Source organism: Cheilinus undulatus, linkage group 22 (genome assembly GCF_018320785.1).
Source record: "Cheilinus undulatus linkage group 22, ASM1832078v1, whole genome shotgun sequence".
In the NCBI taxonomy this organism is placed as follows: Eukaryota; Metazoa; Chordata; class Actinopteri; order Labriformes; family Labridae; genus Cheilinus; species Cheilinus undulatus.
Window position 1 is genome coordinate 18,524,816 of NC_054886.1, and position 23,846 is coordinate 18,548,661.

At 38.9% G+C, this 23,846-nt stretch overlaps 1 long non-coding RNA gene across 1 annotated transcript in view; it reads left to right on the forward strand.

The window, feature by feature from the left end:
- The window catches only part of LOC121504523, a 228,488-nt gene that overhangs the window by 99,345 nt on the left and 105,297 nt on the right, over positions 1-23,846 (forward strand). The window lies entirely within an intron of this gene.

The following is a 23,846-nucleotide window of genomic DNA, read 5'->3' on the forward strand; positions in this document are numbered from 1 at the left end:
GAGGAGACGAGTCAGAGCGTAACAGAGAGAAAGACAGCGAATGTAGCAAAGAATACTCACAATGCTGGGAGGAGTAGAGGAATATTCACCATCTGCCATGACTTCCAGTCGTCCAGTGAGACCATGGGTGAGACTGTCAGTGCATCTGTTGGCACCGGCAGGCAATGCTTCCGCCATGACAGTCCACCCATAGCGAAACCAATGCTTTGCCTTACTGCATGTCCACCCCACCAGGAAAGGAATAATCAGCAAATGCCGTGGTGGGGGGCACATGGGGACGGATCCAGGAATTTTTTAAAGGATTCTTCACTTCACTAGTGCTTTTCTAGTTTCTGTTGTGTTTTTCTGGCATCCTGATGTTTGTGAACATCATGGCCTAGCTTTTATGTATAACATTACTTTCCAATTGGTTTAGTCCATCCACCTAGTCAGTTTGTTTTGTTTAAAGAAAAGAGGTTTTTATTTGTGTTGTACAGCATAAATCATAAAAACTCTCATTGTATTGCTTCAATGAGAGTGGTTATTATTCAGGTTAAAAACAAAATCTGGTTATCACAGTGTAGCTTTACAGTAGACTATGATTTTGCTGACCTCCATGGGCCCCCTGGCTGGGCCCCAGAAAACTCTCCCTTCTATCCCCCCTTATGGGCGGCCTTGCCCATGTAGACTTTGTTGTTAGATGGTTTCTACACCTAAATCTACGCAGGTTTGATAAATGAGGGCCATTGTGTGGCATGTATTATCCAAGGAAATAAAGAGTCTTCACACCTGACTTCCTAAGGGTGGAGACCAAAGTGAAAATTAGAAATCCAACAAAGACAAGTGCCTGCAGGCAGTATTAACAATTACAAAGAAAAATTGAGTTTTGACTAAAATCATAAATAACAATTTCCTTAGAATTCAAATGAGGTGAGCTGGTACTTGGAAGTCGTAGTTGATTCAATCTTTAATATTTCATCGAGGCCAAGAGGGATCATATTGTTTTGGTCTCTTGCTCATCAAGGAAAAAAATGGAATTAACTTAACATGTAATGCTTTTGCTGTGTTTTGATTAGACTTTTAATGAGCTTGAACTAGAGCCTTAAGCAAGAGCTTTGAAAGGGATTCTGTGAAGTCTGTGATCTTTCTTGCATCCTCCGTAGAAAACAGCGTCAGGCAACCCTGAGAGGCTTCTCTGGGCATTTTGACAAAAACAAACCGACGTGTGGCCTATTGGTTTCATCAGTGTCTCAGAAGAAATGACAGCAAAGGATGAATAGAGAGAAATGATAAGAGTAAACATTAGTTTTAATATTTGTGAATGTGTTATCAACAGAATCGAAGTGTAAGATTTGATGTTGGGCAGCTGAGAGCAGATGTGACCCTGCGAGAGTGAGAGATGTCTCTGCTGCTGCTGGAGTATTGGCACCTGCTTAATGGATGTGTTGTAAATGACCGTCGTTCTCCAGTGTTTGTCAGCATTAACGGCGTTCCCCTCTGCTGAGAGTAATGCCGCAAAACGGCCTCTGTGACAGGCTGCAGTGATTTGTCGCGTTCCAAACACACAGCGTCATGACACTCCAATAATGGACCTGTGTGTTTTACTCAACAAATGGCACAATGACTGGAAGAAATTGGCTTAATTTTTATTCAAGCAGGGCTGTCCAGAGCATAACAGGGCAAGAGAGGTTCAAGCATGCCACCATCAACAAAAGATAGATCCATATTGATGATGAATTAATGGAGAGAAATGGAGCACGATTGGAGTGCACGCACCTGAAGGGCCTAACAGCTGCCAATAGCTGCTCAATAAGACGCAGGGAGGACACTGGCCTAGAGTTACTGCTCACAGTTTTACAAGTTCTGTTGTGGCTTCAGGGCCCCTAACAGTACATGTTTTAAAAAGAACAATCATCATAGCACAGTATGAGAGTTGGCAAATGCCTCTGATACTTTCAAAAATGTTGCTTCAGTGCTGGAAAAGTGTTCCAATCAAATGCTGTTGAATAAATTAAAAAAAACAGTACAATTGGAAATAATTTTGTCAATGCTGCACTAAAAACAACCAAAAATATTTATTTTAGGTTGCCAAAGAAAGAGTTTTTTTTAATTCATTACAACATGCAGCATTATTACACAATTCCTGCCAAAATGTCAATCTTTTTTTTTCTTCCTGAGGATTCAGTTCTCAATTTCCTAAAATGAGTCCAATTTTTTCAACAACAAAAAGGACTATAGCACTGAAAGACCATGGATTGTCCTCCAGGATGTTCTGATATTTTGCTGCATTCATTTTACCCTCTACCTTTTCAAGCTGTCCAGGGCCGGCTGCCGAGAAACATCCCCACAACAGGATGCTGCCACCACCATACTTCACAGTGGGGATGGTGTGTTTGTAGTGATCTTCATTGTTTGGTGTCTGCCAAACAAAGCATCTTGTCTCATGGCCATCATGTCCATTAACATTTTCTCTGAGTTCTTGGAGTGTTCTTTTGTCTTCATGGTGCAATGGTAGCCAGGAATACTGATTAATCAGTGACTGGACCTCAAGACACAGGTGCCTTTTTACTGCAATCACTGGAGACTGGAGACATCTACTGCACTTCACTAATTTTGAGACTACTAGCACCAATTGGCTGGACCTCTGTTTACTTAGCCAGTCAGTTATTTAACCTTATGTATTTTTTTATTTAATTGACATTACTTTTTAGAAATCTCTTTTAACTTTGACATCAAATTGTTTTTTTGTATTTTTTCTGTCAAAAAAGCCAAATTATGTTGAGCATGATTGATTTGTAGAAATAACACATAGACATCTTTAAAGTCTTACAATCTGTATTATAGAGTTAAATAGAAAAGGAGAAGTGGTATTTGATTACCTCTAAATAGCATGACAAATCAAAGTTTTAGTTGAAAATACCATAAAATAATTTAATTATTTAAAAGCTGTATCCCTAACATCCTCATAACTCTGAACACTCCACTGCGTAGACTACAAGTACTTCGATCAGACCCTTTGTAAAACCAGCAGAACCAGCACAAACAGCTATTAACGACCTGATCACATGTTTATTTATTCAGATGATAACTGCCTGACCCAGCCAATTGTGAGCTGTGAAAATGATGTCCATCCATCTATAAAGCTGCTAATCGTCTTGCAGATGGACTCGTTATATACGGCAGGGTGCTGTGTCGTCCTCATGGTGTGCGTACTCAATGAAATGGAGTGGAAACTTTGTTGACATCAGCAGATCTCTGTTGCATGAATCCGACTGCAGGCTTGTCAGAAGGACACTCCCGTAGCCGTCCTCAGTGCCACCCCTGTAGGCGTTGGTGCTGTCATTATGTCACACATCCTTCTTTGCACATACATGGTTGTGACTGGCAACTGTTCAATCTACAATGACTTGTAGGCACAGTAAAAGCAAAGGTATTTAATTATCTAATCACAGTAATGATTAACAGGCTGTGAAATGAACAAGTTAGAGGCTGCATTAAAGTAAAGGTGCCTTTCACACATCTATCTGCTTTTTGATGGATTTAGATGGTATGGCTGATTGCAAACAATGTTTTGGGGGGTAAATGTTCGTGAAATAATTTCCAATATCACTTTCACCCCAAAAGAGACTTTACAGCCAAAGTTTGTTTTTAGCATAGATGATATCTTTAGATTGATTTTATTGTGCAAAATTAAAAACTTGGCCATCAGACAAGATGCTATGTTTTGCACATCCCAAACACCATCCCCACTGTGAAGCACAGTGGTGGCAGCATCATGCTGTTGGGATGCTTCTCAGCAGCCAGCCCTGGACAGCTTGTAGTAAACTTAAATATTCAAGGATCCACTGAAACCTTTTTGACTTTATTTCTTTTTTAAGTGAACCATGCTGATCCTTCCAAACATGCAAGACAATTTGCATTCCCCTGTTTTGCTTGAGGGCCTGCAGCTGTTCTTAGTTGTTGGCTGCTGTAGGACAATACTGATACTGACTAGTGGTGCATTCCTATAAAAGCAGGTGTGAAAACTAGGGAGAAAAAGTTAATATTATAGCTCACTTACAGAGAAGAGCTTAAACAAACAATTTAAGACAATATCACTTATCTTTTGCTATTTTTCAGAGTATTTGCACGTGTTGTCAACTTCAACTATTAAACAGGTTGTATTCTTCCTCGTGAACCAAATAAAGCAACAGAAATGAGGTCTTTAGAACCACAGTGAGGCTCAAAACGCCCGCTGGCCAGTAATTTGTGTTTGACAAGTCAAGCAAGCAGTCACAAGTGTACTTTGTGTACAGACATTGTTGGAGCAAATATATTGGCCGGCTGGGTGTATGCGCTCGGGAGCCAGATGCTTTGCAAGCACCCAGAACACTGTGCTTATGTGCCCTCTGTGGAAGCAAGATAGTGGAAGTATGGAGTAAAAAGGGACAGTAGGAAAAGGGTGAGACGGAGGAAAAAGAGTGAATTTAATGAGGTTGAGGAGCAACATATGAACTGTAGCTGAGGAATAAAAGAAGGATCAGTCAGGGGAGCAAAGTCAAGTTAACAAGGTGGGAGAGGAGGAAAATGATAAAAAAAAAAGTAAAACCGAGGCCCAAAAGCATACATTATCTGCTGCTTAAAAATCTACGGCACTCATTAGTACAAAAAAGTCAAAATTCTCTTGTTCAGCTCTGCTCAGCTTATTCAAATGTTTCTAATTAAAGTAACTTTTTATTTATAAAATCAATCACATCCTTGCATGATACCAGGAATACAAACCATATTACTATAAATATTTAGGTAGCCCATAAATTATTGTTCAGAGTAATCACTCTGTTTTTTTTCTATTCAGTGTCAGAATGGATAAATCACAGTATCACAAAAGTGACATTAAAAGGAAGTGGTTGTGTGTGAAGAGGTGCTAACATTTTTTTCCAACATTTGTGAAAACTGAGCCATGCCATCATGCTGTCAATGATTGAAACCTACATATTTATAATGCAGTAGAAAACCACATTAGGCCTTTTCTTTTGCCTGATGACATAAAACTTCCATTTGAGCTGTCATTGGTCTCATATGCTCATGGGAGTAAGAAGAAAGAAAGATACCAATATGTCTTTTTAATTTACAGTCATTACATGAATATTAAAGTCCCTGTAAAGTGATTAAAAAATCAGTATTTTAGTTTTGTTGTATGACAGGCCACTGTGTTATGAACCATCAGGCCAAATGTCAGTCAAAAAACATCTCTGTTTATAAAATCAGGCTTCAAAACAATGAAAAATGAGGCAGTAAAATCTGCTCTAGGATGGTATAGGTGTGTCCATTGAATGAGCTGAAGCCACACCTACTCATGAGAAATATGATCCTCTCATGTGAAAAAAAAAAATAAACTGCTCAATGATTTTACATCATTGTAGCATTAGGTAGGTGGTGTAATTTCCCATCAAGACCAATAATATCATTTGTTAATTGTCTGTTATGACACAAAGTTTGAATTTCACGTTACAGGGACTATAAATACATACTCACCCCATTCAAGTCAGTATTTAGTAAATACACCTTTGGCTGCGATTACAGCGCTGCGTCTGTGTGGATAGGTCTTAATCAGGCCTGCAGATCTGGACACTGCAATTTTATGCGATTCTTCTTTGCAAAACTGCTCAAGCTCTGTCAGGTTGCACTGGGATCAGGTGTGAACAGCCCTTTTCAAATCCAGCCACAAATTCTCAACTGGATCGAAGTCTTAGCTTTGACTTGGACACTCCAGAATGTTAACCTCAACTGATTGTCTTTAAATAATTTCTGCGGAGCTTTTGCTGTATGCTTTGGGTCATTGTCTTTCTGGAAAATAAATCTCCCAAGCTGTAGTTCTCTTGCAGACTGATTCAGATTGTCCTCAAGGATTTTCCTATATTTTGTTGCATTCATTTTACCCTCTACCTTTACAAACCTTTCAGGGCTGGCTGCTGAGAAGCGTCCTCACAGCATGATGCTGCCACTAGTGTGTTTCACAGTGGGGATGGTGTTCTCGTCAGACCAAAGAACTTTCTTCCACTTGACCATGGAGTCTGAATTTTCTTGGTACTCTCTCATAAAGCCATGACCTGTGAAGAACCCGGGCAACAGTTATGGCAACCAGGAACACTAATCAACCAGTGACTGGACCTTCAAGACAAGGGCGTCTTTGTTACAGGCATACGCTCATTACAATCTCTCTGAATGGATTTCTGTTATTAAAATATCTGACAAACCTGATCAAAAGAAAGATTACCATTCATTCCTAATTTCCTGCCCTCCTTTGACTACATTCTGCTGTCAGATCAGGTTAGGTCATTTTGATATTTTCACCGCCAACTGTGTTTCCTCTTTGGAGTATTTTATATATCTAGTTTGTACTCTCACAGGATTTTGTATTCTTCCAGGAGAAAACACTTAATAACCTTAACCCTTGTTTTTAGCCATGTAGCTGAGCAGATTGTGTCTCTGAATGAATGTTACCTCGTAATAAAGGCAGTATATGTAGTTGAATAAAGCTGCTGTCAATAGTAATATGATTGAACCGTAGTGAAGGTATTAACAAGGTAGTAGAGGGTTCAGTGCTTCTGTACAAGTTCCTTACAGCTTCTCTCTCCGACCTTAAGCTAGAGGACCCTTCAAGAAGCTTATTTTAGCCACTGTAAAATGAAAGATTATATAATGCATATACTATTATAAGTTTATCAGCATGAAAGTGAAAAAAGTCTTTTAGACATAAATGTGATCTATAAATAAATGACTTAGTGTGCAGGCTATTAGACTTGTCTCCCCTTACTTGCCCAAAGATACAGATATTAATTTCACATTTCACAGGGCATCGACAATGTCTCCAAGCAAAGCAGTGCACTTTAACAAGCTCTGAGATAGCAAGACAGTGCAGCATCTGATGTTCCTTAGTGCTTTAAATTAGATTTTTTTTTTTTGTATAAAGCTAAATTGATAAAGTTTTTCCTCATGCATTATTGCTCTTACATCTTTTGACAAACATTTTGAAGGCATATCTCTTGACATCGATGGCCTTTCTTAAAAAAATCCATGGCAGATTATTCATGACTCCTCACGCTTTTGGGTCCCATTCTCTAAGAAAGTCTGACATTATCCATTCTTTATCCAGGCAGTCAAATCTCATGTTCTTCCACTCAAATCCCACTGATCCACTGACGGATTATTCTTCATTAGACTCTCATACCTGGCTGGAGCTGGTCCCATCATCTCCCTTTTTCTTTAATGGCAATTCAAATGATTAATTGAATCTATTTTTGTTTAACATCGCCGGTGACATGGTATGGCCGCTTATCAGTTTCCCGTCATTAGGTGGCAGGGCCTGACAATGGGTCCGCTGGCTTGAGTCGACATGACTTATCGGGGTAATATATGGCCTTGGGGTTTTAGGTTCAGAATCCTTCCCCAAAGGTAATATTTCTTCATTTATGCAGCCATTGTCCGTCTGTCAGGATGACGGGTCTCCACCTTTTAACAGTAGCACCATCCCATAGGGCCAAATGACTGCTTAAGACCTTATCAGTAAGTTTTTGACCATAAAAAATGTGTTTTTTTCACAGATATCTTTGAAAAAGTTTTACTTTGAGTTAATATACTGTAATTTTACTAACAAGGGATGGGATTTACGGTAGTGTCAGTGCTCTAGTCTCAGTCAGGCTTGCACATCTGGTCACTGCAAACGTATGACATTCTTCTTTGCAAAACTGCTTAAGCTCTGTCAGGTTGCACAGAAATAAGGCAACAAAAACCCTCTTCATGTCCAGCCAAATTATCTATTGGATTGAGGTCTAGGCTTTGACTCAGCCACAGCAAACGTTAACTTAAACCATTTCTGTGTATCTATTGCTGTATCAGGTCATTGTCTTGCTGGAGAATAAATCTTCGGCTGAGCTGGCTGCTGAAAAGCATCCCCACAGCATGATGCTGCCACCGCCATGCTTAACAGTGGTGATGGTGTGTTTGTTGTGATGTGCAGGGTTTTTATGCCATCACTCATTTTACCTTACATATTTTTGTTTAATTTACTTTGTCAAAATCGGATTTCACTTTGAAATTTAAGAGGTTTTCTGTCTTTTTTTGGGTCAAAAAAGCCAGATTATATTGACCATGACTGGTTTACAAAATCAGTTAAAGGGTAAAACTTCTAAGGAGGTGAATGCTCTCTGTCAGTACTGAATTTTATGGACACTGCTGCTCTTTCCTCACACATCTGTTCTTCTCTCAGTTTCGTTACCAGCTGGCTATCTTCTCTGCTCCGGTATCATCACGAATGACATGTGCTAACTGTAAACCTTTTGAGTTATGTGTACCTTGAAAATTGCCATAGCTGTAATAAAGCAGTTGTTGTTGTTATAATCCAGCTCGCTGAGCAAATAAAGCCAAAGCTGTGGCTAGATAAGTTATATCTCTGTGTAACATTTATCCTTTTCTGATTTCCTATTATTTCTTATCAATGTTAGTCAGTTAGACAAACCCAGAAACTTTGGTTACATAAGGAACACTTCATGAGTTTAAATATTTAAGTCTAAAGCAGGGTGTGCATGGGCAAGCAGAATTGGCTAGAACTCTGACAAACCCAGTGGATGGACCCTCCCCAGCTGTGAATTATTGATGATATCAATGAAATGTTTGATCAGTAGCAGTGGTGCTAGCGTCCTGGTTAACAGTAACTTCATTTTGTAGTTAAGTGTGTCCAACTATTACTGGGTTCTGATGTTAAAGTTATTTGTGCCACTTTTTAACCTCTTTTGACCACTTTTTCAGCCTATTTTTTACCACTTTTCATCAGTATTTTTTACCACTTTTTGTCAGTATTGCACATTTTTTACCCATTTTGCCTTTTTACCCAATTTTGCTACATTTTAACCCCTTTTCACAGTTTTTCTCTCACCCATTTCTAAAAACTTTTTCAAACCACATTTCTACCATTTTTGCTTCTCTTTACCCATTTTGCCTCTGTTAACCATTTTTTCCCACTGTATTCCTATTTTTTTGCCTCTTTCAATGCATTTTCACCCCTTTTAAATTTTATTTCACCACTTTTGCTGCCTATTTTGCATCTGTTAATTCTTTTTTTTTAATATTCCTCCTTCTTTTGCCTCTATTAATCCATTTTTGGCAATATTAACCCTTTGTAATGTCCGTTTTTGCTGATTTTAATCATATTTCACTCTTTGTTATGCTAATTTTTGCCACTTTTTAACCAATTTTCACCACTTTCTCTTCTATTTTTGACAATTCTTTCCCATAGTTGCCTTTGTCAACCCATTTTTCTGGCTTTCTACCTATTTTTTTTTTTTTGCCTGTCAATCATTTTTTCTACCTTTGCTGACCTCCATGCTCCCTCCCCCCACATTTGACTGGGCCCTGGAAAGATCTCCCCTTTATCTCCCCTTAAGGGCAGCATTGTGTATGGGTAGTGAAATGCTACTTGAATACTGATAGTCATGTTGACTACAGTATGCATATCCCCCCTGCTATCTATGCAAACAAACTCACTGCTAAGTTTGTCTGACTTAGTTTGATCCAAGTTATACTCTCTGGAGTCTTATGCTTTTAATTGTGTTAAGGTATGTAATATTGATTGCGTGACATATTTTAAAGGCACTCATGTTAGTACCTTGGTTTTTTGGGAGCAGTAGCTCTAACTGATTTTGTATCACTTTTGACACATCCTTTCTTTTAATGGTCAGGCTGTCTTAAATGTTGTGAAAGGAATCCCTGCGCCTGTCTTAAAGTGGTGAAACCTAAGCTCTGTGATTTCAGTTGTAATGAACAAACCTGACAGAAGGATCAGACTTAACACTCTCTTTGCACTCCCCCTGATGGCATAGAAGTCGTCCCTGCACCAGCTAAAAGACCTCATGATGGGTCTCGTCCAAGCCCAGATACAAAGTGACTGTGAGATTAGCCAGACCTGACATGCCAGGGAGGGCGGGGACGCTGGTGATAATGCCTCCAGCAGCAGTCTGGGTCAGCTCCCTGCCAGGATGGAGGCTGGCAGGATTGGCAGTCTGCACAGAGATGCCAGGCACCCATGGAACAAGTGATGTGTGACCAATATTGCTTCTTCAGTGCTAAAATTTGCATTTTACAAAGACAGTCTAATGCATTGCTACATGACATAATGCATACAGCAGCCTCACGCTGGCATTGTTTAGTGCTTGGAATCATAAGTTAGAGGCAGTAATTGGTTAAAAGCAGGAGAGAAGTCTTACCATCCCACCTGTTTGTCATTAATCTTTGCCCTGTATTTGTATTTGTGAGCAGTAAGGGATGCAGCTTTAGCACACGCAGAGGTTGAGAACTCCTACTCACTATCACGTCTTGACATACAGAATCTGCAAGATCCTTCAAGTGCAAACGCCGCCAGCCATTTATTTTCCAAGACGTCCTCCAAATGATACCCGAACATGTGGCGGTGTGAACCCTCTTGTCATGTAACAGGTGAAAAATGACACTGTATGTGTATCTCACACTTGCCAGCTCACATAATGCGCTAATGTTTCTGAGAGCTTTCACATGAACACTGTATGCCACACAAGGTGTGTTTACCGGACCGCAGATAATTCAAATGGATGGTGCATGACATGGCAGAGCTCAAGTGAACAGGACTTCATTTTGTGAGCCATTTCACCACATCACTCACCATTATTCTTTACATCGCCTGCATGTGTAGTCATGTGACAGTACCTTTCAGATGTCTCGCTGTGACATAAATACGGGTATTAAAGGTGAGGTGCTCATGACGACAAAACAAAGAACATTTTCTTTTCAATGTGGTGACAGGCTGTATCTGCTACTCTCTCCCCTACAAACTCAATCAGATATTCTATAATAGAAACCTTTTTACTATGATAGTAAACAAACAATCTCAGATTTTTGTTGACATATTTGACTATAGTTTTTCCTGAAGATTTTTGATGATTATCTTTTTTATTGCCAGGCTTATGGATGGAATTCCTCGCTTTAGTCTGCCCCTACTTATCAAAGAACAACACATGTATCATTATGAAATGAGTGCATTCATCTTTTTTGTAATTTTATTTGTAATTACATGTATTTATGGATGATATGTCATGAATTCAAAACTAGATGTAATTCCATTTGTAAGAAAACAGCAATATTAGTTAATAAAGGTGTTTATAACTTAAATAAACCTGATCAGGAATGTTGTTTGGGGGAAAACCTCCTGAATTGTGCTCTGCTGTAGTTTCAATCAGAGTTCCTCTAGACTTTTTTTGTCTCCTGCCAAAAGACATTCATCCTCAAGAATTTCAGCCATTCAGAGCAACTACCAGACATTTAGTTTAGATAGCATTGTGTTACCAAAAACCTGGATTTAACAGCATTAAAACACATAAATCAGAAAGCCAGCTTCAAGTATGCATAAAACAGGACTGAAGAAACGTTTTTCTGTCTGAACCTGACCCAAGACTGTCAGTAGAAACCAAGCTGACAGTAAACCCTAGTAATTTACTGTGTTATTACAGCCTGCTAGACACATATTACACAGAACCAGACCTTGGAAATGACTGCAGAAAGACATTCTTTTGTCTTTGTGGGTGTTTTTTAAACAAACATAGTAAAAGCTGTGTGCTTTCATACACACGTGCAGTCTGTTGCACAATCTACATCTAAACACATAAACAACAACAGCAGTTAGCTTCACGTTAGCTCTGTTAGCTTTAAGTTAGCCTGTTAGCTCGTTAGCATAACTTAGCAGGTGACAATAGGCAAATACCAACTTCCTCTGAAAACACCAACAAATCGTCCAAACAAATAACTAACCAGTGCTCTGTTTATTATAACCATGTTAAAACCCTACATTACAAATTAAAAGCAAGTCTTAAAGCCCACCCATCATGGTTTATTTGGAGTAGTCAACAAAAAGATAAAGACAAAAGTGTCCTCTGTGAATAGTTCAGTACAGTCCTTCTCTCATCAATGGGATGCAGTGCTGACGCTGCAACCCACCTCCACCCTAGCCACCTCCATTCAGTTCATCAGCATCTGGTCCAGATTCTCAAAGGTCTTCTTTCATTTTACAAACCTTAGTTTCCTCCTCCACGCCACCTCATTGGTTCCTGGTCCAGCTTGTCAGTAGTCTACTCCTCTTCTGATGCTGCATCCCTCATTAACTCCACAACTAGTGTCTAGACTTCATAAGGGGTATCCTATTCTGGCCATTTGCTTCACTACCACTTCAAGTACATGAAGCCATCACAATGGAGTCTGATCACCACAGACTTTGCACATTTCTCTTTCATTAAAATTTGTAAAATAAATTTTTATTAAACTTGCATTGCCTCTCTCCTGATTGAACTATCCACTGCATAGGGATATGTCACACATCCAGCTGGGGAATTGCCTGTAGTCTGTTATGGAACCTTTGAACATTTGAAAAGAAAAAAAAAAAATCACAGAGGGTGATTTGATAAAATAAAAAAGAAATTCAAGCTTGTTGTCATCTCTTTCAACCAGGGGCTCATGGCAACCTATGGACAGTACCCTAGGCCAGCTCACTCGCCACATCGGACCATCACTCCACCATTAAGATGTAGACTTGTCTTTTTTCCCCATCAGATTATTTTTCCACGCTCCTGATAGTATGCAAGGATGTCCAGAGCATGACCTGGGTTTTGTCAGTCCTCCTTCCCACCTACTGGTACAGATAGGTGCACTTGCTATTACATACTTTACTTCAGCCTCAGTTTGTGGCTAAACCAGGCCTAAAAGTTCTGCGCAATACTGTATCTTTTAATTCTAACAGTAATCAGCTAAACTAGCACCTGATTTTTTAATTTAGACATTTTTCTCGTCTACTTCCACAACAGCAAATACTATTAGATAAGCCAATGTCCCAGGGATTGAATCTGCCTTTACATTATATTTCTTTGCACATATATATATATATATATATATATAGGTGTTTCATGCTGCCAGAAGATCCTGACAGAAAATATCAAGGTCAACAAGCATCTCTTTTCTTGTTCTTGTGCTTTGCTTTAAATTATTTGATTATTATTTGCTTTATCAAAGTGGTTTGTGATTTTCGAACTACATCAAACCCTCTCTGTACCTTTGAAAGGTTTGTCAACAAGAAGGAAATCTCAAGGTTAGTAATTCAGGTAGCAAGGGCCAAAACCACACAGACTATACATTATGCATTTATATCTTACTGGCCTCTTATAGTAACAAACAACAAAAAAATGAAGTAGAAATCCATCCAGCTGTATTTCTGCAGGAACCAGACTGCCTTTTCAGTAGGTGTCGAGTGAGTTAGGTGGTTGGTTGGTTAATGAGACAGATGGACAACACAGATTGCTGACATTAGCCTGCTCTTGATCTAGATCATGATTCCTCATCAGGCTAATCATTTATCAGTAGAGTCCATCTTGTTTTTTGGAGGGGGGAAAGGACAAGCTGTGCAGCCCTGGCTGCTTCAACACCAGAGCGCATGGAAAAGCGGTGTCATGGAGTGAACAGAAATGACAAAACATTAGGGGTCTGTCGCAAATGCTGTGTTGACTAAACACTCAAGAACTCAATAAATGCAGCTTCTTTTAAAGCACTTTTCAAAATTCAAAACTAGGGATGTTCATGTACCACTTAACATTGCCAAAGTGTAGAATGCCAAAATTTAGAAAAATCATTCTAACTTGTTTGGAAACAAGACAGTTTATCATATTGAGCTAGCTTAAAGTTCCTGTGACTAGTCTTCAAATGGTTTTAAAATAATGAAATCGGTACTGATGCTTCAATATGGCATCTAAAGCAAAAAAACCCATCATTGCCAAGACTGCAACCACCGCTGCCTTTTTTTGTAACATGGAGTTTTCAGCTTAGACACATAAGAAAATAGTAAAAAATACAAAATAAAATAAACAGAGAACTAACCTTCCTCTCTGGTCTTTCCTACTCGTCCTCCAAATCTATCCCACCAATTAGTCCTACCTTCAGTCAGTGGTGGGATAGATTTGGGTCCAAGCGAGGGACAACACCTCGAACATAAAGCGCCAATAAAAAGTATTCACCCTCTTGGATGTTCTATCCTGTTGATTTTATAAATTAATAAAGGTGGATATTAAAAACCTATTTCTGAAAGGTCCAGGCACAGGATAATCAGTTTTCCTGACTACAATTATGCTGTGGAGACAAAATAACTCTCCAAGCAACACAGACTAAAGGTTATTGAAAAGTACAAGTCAGGGAATAGATACAAAAACATTTCTAAGGCATTGAACATCCCCCAGAGTTCAGTTAAATTCATCATCAAGGAATACAAGCAATAAGGCACGTGTGTAAATCTGCCTAGATCAGGCTGTCTTCACAAACTGATTGACTGTGCATGAAGGAGACCAGCAAGAAAGGCCAACAAAACACCTATTACTACTCTGAGGAAGTTACAAGCTTCAGCAGCAGCAAATGAGAGAGACTCTGCATACAACTGTTGCCCGGTTCTTCACCAGTCAAAACTTTATGGGAGCGTGGCAAAGAGAAAGCTGCTGTTGAAGACCAAAAATTTTGCTTTTTGGACATCAGATACGATGCTTTATGGACTCATCCCCACTGTGAGGTATGATGGTGGCAGCATCATGCTGTGGGGATACTTCTCAGCAGCCAGCCCTGGAAGGCTTGTAAAGGTAGTAAGGGTAAAATGGGTAAAAAGGGTAAAATGAAAGCAGCAAAATGTAGGAAAATCCTGGAGGATGATCATATTCAGTCTGTAAAACAACTAAGGCTTGGGAGAAGATTTATTTTCCAGCAAGACAAAAAGCTACACAGAAATGGTTTAAAGACGGTGCGCAAGTGGCAAAGTGGTTAAGGCGCGCCCCATGTATGCGGACAGCCCCGGCTTGAATCTGGCCTGAGGCCCTTTGCTGCATTTCTCTCCCTCGCTCAGAATAAGCTCTCCGTGTTTCTGACTCTATCCACTATCCTCCTCTATCAAAAAAAAGGCACAAAAATGCCCAAAATAAACCTTTAAAAAAATGGTTTAAAGACAACAAGGTGAATGTTCTGGAGAGGTCGAGTCAAAGCCCAGACCTCAGTCCAATAGAGAATTTGTGGCTGGACTTGAAAAAGGCTGTTCACGCCCAATCCCCATGAAACTTGACAGAGCTTGAGCACTCTGCGTAGCTTACGTAGCTATGCAGCTATGCAGCTACGCTCACAAATCAGCTGTATAAGATACGCAGATATGTTATCTACATAAGATTTAGCTACATTTGCTAAAGCTCACATTACTAAAGCTTACTTAGCTACATTGCTTTATGTAGTAATGTTAATTATGTAACTAGCATTGCAATGTTAGCTTTGGCTAAAGCTAACGAAGCTAAAGCGAATCTCCATTTGTGTAACTTCATCTAAAATGGGTCTATACATAATTTAATCCTGGATTAGACCTCTGAACTTTTTCTATGTTCTATTCATCAAAGGTTGTTGAGTCTGTAATATCTGCAGTATGGTTATTTCATGAATGTAACTGCCAGACTTTGTTTATGAATAAGGTTGAAATTACAAAAAGAAAATCTAAAATTGGAAATATGCTGTCCCAGAAAATTTCAGCACTTCCTGTCTGATACACAAACTGAGAGTATCTTACAGGACCTGAAAGTTCTTGTCCTTCTTATACCAATTCTGATGCCTAAACTTGAACAAAGCACTTCAGTGCCAGTGTGCTTACATTACTGGTGAAAATACTGACTGTTGACAGTCTGCTAGCTTTAACTAGCATACATCTCACAGCTAGCACCATGCACTGAAAGAGTTTGATTTTAAAGGATGGGAGCTGATTAGTGAATTCATCATTTTCTGTTACAGCATTTTAAGCTGCATTGCCAGCTGATACATTACTGAAAAAAATCTTGAATAGTCTTGTGCTGTAAAAGCTGAAACCTTAGAAAACATGTCTGCCACCATAATGGCATATACACCCTCCTCAACTACTTCTGATAATTTATAACTTTCCTCAGCTTACTTTTAAGAACAGTAGTTTTCCTCTATAATTCATCAGTCTCTCTGGACTTCGAATGGCTAAGGTATTACTTCCTTCTTGGAAAAACCTTTGTGGTAGCTTTAGTCATATCATATTTACCACACATGAAATAACACCATGTCAAGAGACCTGGTGAAGTTGTTACAGGGAAAAATAAAAGCGTGCACATGTCATGAACACATCTATAGTTTAATAAGTAAGAGAGCAAATGCACTATAAACCAGCTGCAGCCTAAAATAGTATGATTTTTGAGTCCTGACAAGAGTGTGATGAACACCACATTATCAAAGTGGTTTAAATGGGCCACAGAGTCTGGATACTCACTTTGCAGCTTGTAGGCACACGTCTGATCTTTTTACTGCATTTACTTAATCTGAACAGAGTGCCACAGAGCAAATCTTCATATATCTTGCAGTACGCCATCAGGCCTGACATCCTGGTCTGCTCTGTGCCACCCATCTGTTCACAGCTGGGCATAGTGGCAGCAGCCAGCACAGACCACAGTCTGCCACAGGGGTGGGGGCTTGAAAGGGGGCAGACTGCTCTAATGGGAAACATCCACTCAGCCTGGCTATCTACAGAAATATAACACAAAGCAGAACCAGTGTTTCCCCTCCGAGTTTCCCATCTCTTTTCATGAGCTAGTGGGAGATGAATGGCTTCATTTTCTTTTGCCCTCGGTTAAAGTGGCATCTCGTCCGCTCATTGCCCCTCTCACCAACTGATGTTGGAAAAATAAGGAGAAGCATGCTGGTCACATGCCAGGGATAGAAAGAGATAGCTTTTTTATATGTCAACAGAAAGACACATGAGCAAAGCAGCCAACATAAAGGCTCGCAGGCAAATTGGATTTGAGTAATGAGTCACACTGTCAGAGCAGACAGGGACGTGAAATGAGCACTAGGGACTTTACCAGGCTAAAGAAGAACGGAGTAGTCAAAACAAAGCGAGGTTATTTAGTTTGATATTTGAGTTTCTGCAGACTCTTGCTTGCAGCAAAATGTCTGTTTGGTGCAATGTTTGACACACTGCAATGATTAATTAGACACTTAAATGACGTAAAAGCTCTCTGGCTCAATAAACATCAACAGGAAATGCATTGTGATTGCACCTTGTGTTGCAACTTTACCCAAACCTCAATGATTTAGAGAATATGTCACTTCAAGCTGACTGAAATTAGAGCGTTTGGGTTGTTTGTTTGGTGAAAGTATCTCAGTCTCCTTTTAAACTTCACTGAAGAGTTCACAAGCCCTTCTATTTAAACTCCCTGGTATATTATGGCACAAGGTAACACAATTCTCAGATGTACTGCATTATTTTTGAATGGGAATTTCCAAAATAACTGTGGGAAATATCACTATGTCAAGTCACAGCAGTGGGGATGCACACTTTTAATTGATTATACTTTGGATGCACATGATTAGCCACCTAAACAGTTGAAGTCAGTTCTCCAAATAGTCAGCACCAGAATCTCCTGTCAGTAATTCGAAACATTTTCCATCAGTTCAGACCAGCATTCCCAGTTAAAATGCGTTTTCTAAACTGTAAAGTTCCTGCCACTTGTAGCCACTGTTGCAGCACTTCCTGGCTGCCATGCTTTTCATAATGCACTACAACCCAAATGTTAAAAGTTAATTAATCAAACAGAACCGCCAATGGGAAAAATGCTGCTTGGAAGTTTGTTTTTACCTAGAAGACCAGGGAAAAGTTATGTGAAGGCTATGCCAGGTTATATTTGCATTTGACCTCTTAATGGATGCAGTTGGTAACCAAAGTAAGCACAGAAATGTAAAGTTTGCACAGTTTTTTTGTAAAAATGCTTCATGGCAATAAATCTTATTTCGTTGTAAAGCCTGTTTGTTTCCCTTTAAATGGTGCCACAATTTTAAGGATCATGCATTTGCCAAATCTTCTCTGCTTATTCTGATGTCGCTACTGACTCCTGTTTTGAGCTTTTGGTATCCCCAGGTGCAGTGTTAATTTAGTCCACTAAAACTAGACTAAAACCAAATAGGGTAGATATGACTAAAACTAAAAGACATTTTGTCTAAAGACTAAAATTAAGAGTAGCCGTCAAAATTAACACTGCCCAGGTGCTGAGAACCAGGTGCCTGAATGGCAGTTTCAATACAAAGAGATATCAATATGAGATTCTGCAACCAGTGGCAATCCCATATCTCCACAGTCTGGGATCCACCTCCTGAAATTGGGAGTGGAGAGGATGGAATGGCTTGCCAACTGCCTGACGTCAACCCCATTGAACACTTGTGGGATCAGCTTGAGTATGCCATAGTGATCAACACAAACAGACTGGTTGACTTGCAAGAAATGCTGATTGAAGAATGGGATGCCATTCCACAGCAGTGTGTGACCAGGCTGGTGACCTGCATAAGGAGGAGGTGCCAGGCTGTTGTGGATGTGTATGTGACTTCCATTCTCTACTGAGGCTTCTGTTAAATAAATTAATTGTTAAATTATCAATATGTCTTGGTTCTTCAGAGTCAATGGCAGAATAAGCTGTTTGGGATTGGCAGAAAAGATTTGGCACTTTTTTCATGGGCGCAGCCCACATACTCAGCTCTGCTGCTCATCCCACAAATGCATGATCTGTACAAATGTGGCAACATTTAAAAGGGAAATAAACAGGCTTTCCAGTGCTATATGATTTATTGCCATGAAGCATTGTTTCAACAAAATAATCTAACAAACTCAAATGTCCTTTATTTTTTCTAAGTTTCTATGGTTCTACACATTGACCGTGACCATTTCAACTGATTTCAGGCTATAATTTTGGGACATTAAAAAGACAACAGTGTAGCTCAAGTGGAAAGTGTAATTTTGGCTAATGTTTTTCTACGAGTATTACTATATTTTTATCCTTTATATTTACAGGGCATTGGAACCACCTTTTCAAGTCACAGTAAAACAAACTGGTTCAGAACTTTTCTTTATCATGATACTACCCTAAAATTTAATTTTTCTTAGTTTTAGTGTATTTTTTAGGTAAAAGTTCATGTAGCCAATTTATAATACCTCTCAACACTGTGTATTGTTCTTTGTGTAGATCTAAGGACTGCATTCATCTCATTTGCATCATCTCATATTGCACTCTCAAATCAAGGACCCTAACCTAACCCACACCCCAACCTCTTTCCCTCAAGTAGGGCCGACTGAGAGCTGAAGTGGTGGCCATTTTCATGTAACAGAGAGAAAATAAGGGAACCTCCTCAGGTGCTATCATGGGCTGGGTTATTAGGTTCACTGGCTCTCCAGAGAGAGGGATGAAGATTAATTTTCATGTTGAGGGTTTTGTAACTCAGGGTGTTATATAAATAGTAGGAAGTGAGCATTGGCTTCAGTATTGTTTTTGCATTTAAAAACCCAAGGATCTACCAATGTTGTAACTCTTAGATTGCATAACAGGATACTTCCATTAGACACTGTTTGTATGTTTTACTGGGTCTTTTAAAGTCAAATACTAATCATACATGGATTCTTGCCTTTTGACTGTTACCCTTGGCAAAAGTAGTTTCACAGGCAGCTCACTGGAACTTCCTTGAAACTTACCAGTATTGACTGCTGATAATCACCTCCAACCACACAAAAGACAATAAATGAAGAAACCTCTTTCCCCGTTTTCCTTTCTGTCTGCGGCAGCCAGCCCTCTAATCCAATTATGTTCAAAGAACTTCATCTGAGATCAGTCATTGTTTTTCATCTTTGTGAGGGCTGCATTTACTGAATCAATGTGAGGACTGAATTTCCAATTTAAATGACCAAACCATTTGGTCTAGGGAATAATTTCGCTGCATTGTATTGCTGTTTGATTGCAGACAACAAAACTAAGATGCTGCTGTCAAAGTAACGTCTCAGTTCCTCTTATCACTTTATCTTCTGAATCCTGTTTTTAATGATACTTTACAGAGACATGAACTTAATAACATGAATTTGGGGTACACTGTAGAATTTGCTGCTTGTCTAGAGCCTTTAGTAGATGTTTACTTGAGCTAATAAAGTTCAATTGCATTTTTTCAGACTCCAATATGATGTTTTCAGACTGAGCGGTTCATAGCAAGGTTCTACTTTTCACCTTTTCTGTGGAGTTATCGTAGATGGCTTTGGGCAGGTATGTGAGAGATGGCTGCACTCTCCAACATAGACATGCAAGAGGCATGAGAGTGCAGAGACAAAAGTTTTCAACATTTATGCCTTTGACATACTGCAGGAGCAAATTCTAGTTAAAGAATTTTTTTTTTCAGTTTGCATTAGGTTACATGTTGAAACAATCTCAGAGTGACCTCACAACAATAAACTGGATATTACTGCTTGCTATCCAGTAGAGCTGGGTATTTCCTAGTGCCCCATGATGCATTACACATCACAATACAGAAGCCATTACAGGATATGTATCGCCGTACGTTGATTTGGGATATTAAGCATGTCCTAAAAAACATGTTTTGGCAGAATTCAATGCAGCAGATGTTATATATTGTAGACAATAACTTCAAAGGGACAGTTTCATGGTTTTAATGGTCCTACACTTTAAAACACTACAATCAAGAATATACATACATGCAAATTTGATACTATTTAACTTTATCAACTTGAAATTGCCCTGCATTGTCGCTTTTGCTCAGAAGCCTGGTGTTTTGCCATGTGCTATTGAATATTGGTGTTGCTGCAGTATTTTACCTTGTTTACTGTGCAGCAACAGCATGTTTGATTTGTATCCAACTCCAAACTTTATGGTCTTTAAAGAAACACAAAATAATCGAGCATCCAATAAACTTTCAGTCCATGTTACCAGTAAATTGTTTTGGACCTAAAGCGTACAATGCATTATGGAGTTTAGCTGCCATTGTTGGCTTTTTTTGTTGACGACACCATGGGAATGTGCATTTTAGAACTGTTGTTAAAGCATTAATGGCCATATCGATTCTGTAAATTCTGTATCAGTACATGTATTGGTGAGAAGCATTTGACGATCCACATAGGTAACACAGCTTCACCAGTAAACACTATTCTTTTCCAGGGTTCTCAAATGAGCCAGTAGCCATACTTTTCTAGTAACATTTGTGCATGTGTTCAATGTGTACCAGGTTGAAGTTATGATTGTCAAGTGATGTGAACTTAAGCAAACATAGCTAGAGCTAACTTAGCTACATAGATAGCATACCTAGGTAGCTTACATAGCTGCTTTGTGAGCTTAGTTTTAGCTATGTTGGCTGGGTGGCTACATTAGCTACGCCGGCTATGTAGCTATGCTATCTATAGCTAAATTAGCTTTAGCAATGTGAGCTTTAGGAAGCTTAGCTAAAGCTAACGTAACTACATAGAGGTTAGTGTGAGGTTAGCTTTAGCTATGTTAGCAGAATAGCTCAATTAGCTACATCACTAAGTTAGCTATATAGCTCTTTTATTTATAGCTAAGTTAGCTTTAGCATTGTGAGCAGTATTAGCAAACATAGCTTAAGCTAATATAACCACTAGATTATGGACCTACATAGCTGTTTTGTGAAGTTAGCTTTAGCTATGTTAGCCGAGTAGCAACATTAGCTTAATCACTAAGTTAGCTATGTAGCTCTGTTAGTTATAGCTAAGTTAGCTTTTAACAAAGGAGAGCTTTATCAAACTTAATGAGCTTTGCAGATAACATAGATTTGAAGCTTAAGTAGTTGCTTTGTGAGTTTAGCTTTAGCTTGGTTGGCTACACAGCTCTGTTATCTATGTAGCTTACGCAGCTAATGGAGCTACATATGCCTCGCTGACTGCATTGGAATGTTTTCATGTAGGACAAAATTTTGCCTGTAAAGAGACTCAGCTTTATTAAACATTTGTAATCAAGTTTTGCAGGTCAGGTTTTTAACTTTTGGTATCCTAACACTTACCTTAACGCTTATCCTAAATAGAAGTTCAGTCCAGTTTAATTTCAGAAGTTTTAGCCTGTGTTGCCGTTATGAGATACACACCATCTCAGATGAATGGTCTGCAGCCAGAATTTTTTGCACATGCTTTTTGACTTTTCTTTTCTTTTCTTTTCTTTTCTTTTCTTTTCTTACCGCCATCCAAAAATTGCATGCAGTTGAAGAGCAACTCGTTCCTTGGAAAATAGGTAGACCATTGTCCTTTAACCAATTACAATGACTTGAATTTATTCAACCTATTGATTTGTCCTCTTGGACCCAAGGGCCTATTGCATACACAAACCCATTTTTTTATACATCTGGCCTCACTGGGATCCCTTCCGTGGGTGGGCCCTGGGGCTCTGGCCCCAGTAAACCTGTGCATTAAAACAGGCCAGTCTGCCACACTCATTCCAACAGTAGGAAATTTAAACTTTTATCCCCAGATTCTCTGCAGGGCATCAAGGTTTTTTGTGATTCCAACTACCCATCTTCCATTTGTGGCACAGTCAATCTGGCTGAAATGCTTAAATTGTGATGGAAATTAATAAGGCCTTGTGGGATTCCATATGCTACCCTCTCTTTGTGATGAAGATAAAATATAAATTTAGTAGGACACTGTTCTGTCCTTCTTAGAATCTCCTTATGGATGCATTTTATCTTCAGTGTCTCTGCTTACAGAGTGCTCAGAGAAGAAAGCATCAGTGTTCAGTCATCTCTGGGGGTGAGGCTGTACCCAAGGGAATTAAGTAAAGGTTCATATTTCACTTTAAGGTATAGATGACAGGAAAACAAATGCCAATCAAGGGGATCAAAAATTTCGTGTCAGTGTTGTAGTATTCTAATAAACAAGACACAACTTGGTCCAGAACAAGGACTGAAAATCAGTCAAGCACAGCTGTTAACAGTAATAAGAGTATTGGTTAACTCATTTATGCTTTGATGGATTTGGAATTTCATTAAACAAGATAGATTACAAACAAACAAGATAGTTAAATAAGATAGATTAAAAACTAGAAACATTTTTAGCATTTTTGTTACATTGTTGCCACAGCATTGTACAGTATTTGACAATCCTCTAAGAATTAGTCCCATGCAATCTCTTCAATTGAGTGAATATAAATATCTCTTTGATGCATGATGGTGGAAACAGAAGAATCCTGCAGAATGTATATTTTCAGCCTAAGTTATCTTTATCCAAGTCTTATTGGAATGAGCGAATGATGGTGCATACTGATGCCATGGCTTTCATATTTGGATGAGCCAGATACCATAGCACCACATACTTTTATGTAAGACTGCATAGCACTCAAGATGCACTCATCTTAAAGCTGACAGAATATTTCATTTGAAGGCAGACTTTACTGAGGTTTGTGCCTGGATGTACAGAACTTTAATCATCTTGGGGACAGACTGGAAGTTGTCTGGATTGAATTAATGGCTAATTAGCTATTGGCAGTTTTAAACTCTTTCTTTTTATTCTTTTTCCGAATGCCAGTCTTTTAGTCCAGAACATGTAAAAAGATTTGATAACCACAGCACATGGAAAGTAAACTATTTGGGCTTATATTTCCTTTACAATTAGAAATGCATTGATATACATTGTACTAGAATTATTTTGTGCTGTCTTTTTATGTTTCATCTTCCATCAGTGTCTGTGTATTTGAAAGTTAAAAGAAACCCCTTAAAGTCAGGATAGTTGTATACAGTGGCGTAGCTACGGATTTTGGGCCCCAGAGAGAAAATTACAAAGTGCCCCCATTAGCAAGATATGTTGCGTCTTTGAACAAATGTGTGCATTTATTTGCCTTTATTAACAAGTAATGTTTTTACTCTGGTTAAATTAAATTTACTTGTATTATTTCCTTCATTGCTTGTAATAATGCATATGTTCTGATCTTGCTCTTTATCTCTGCCTTCTTCTCCAACATCCTCTTCTT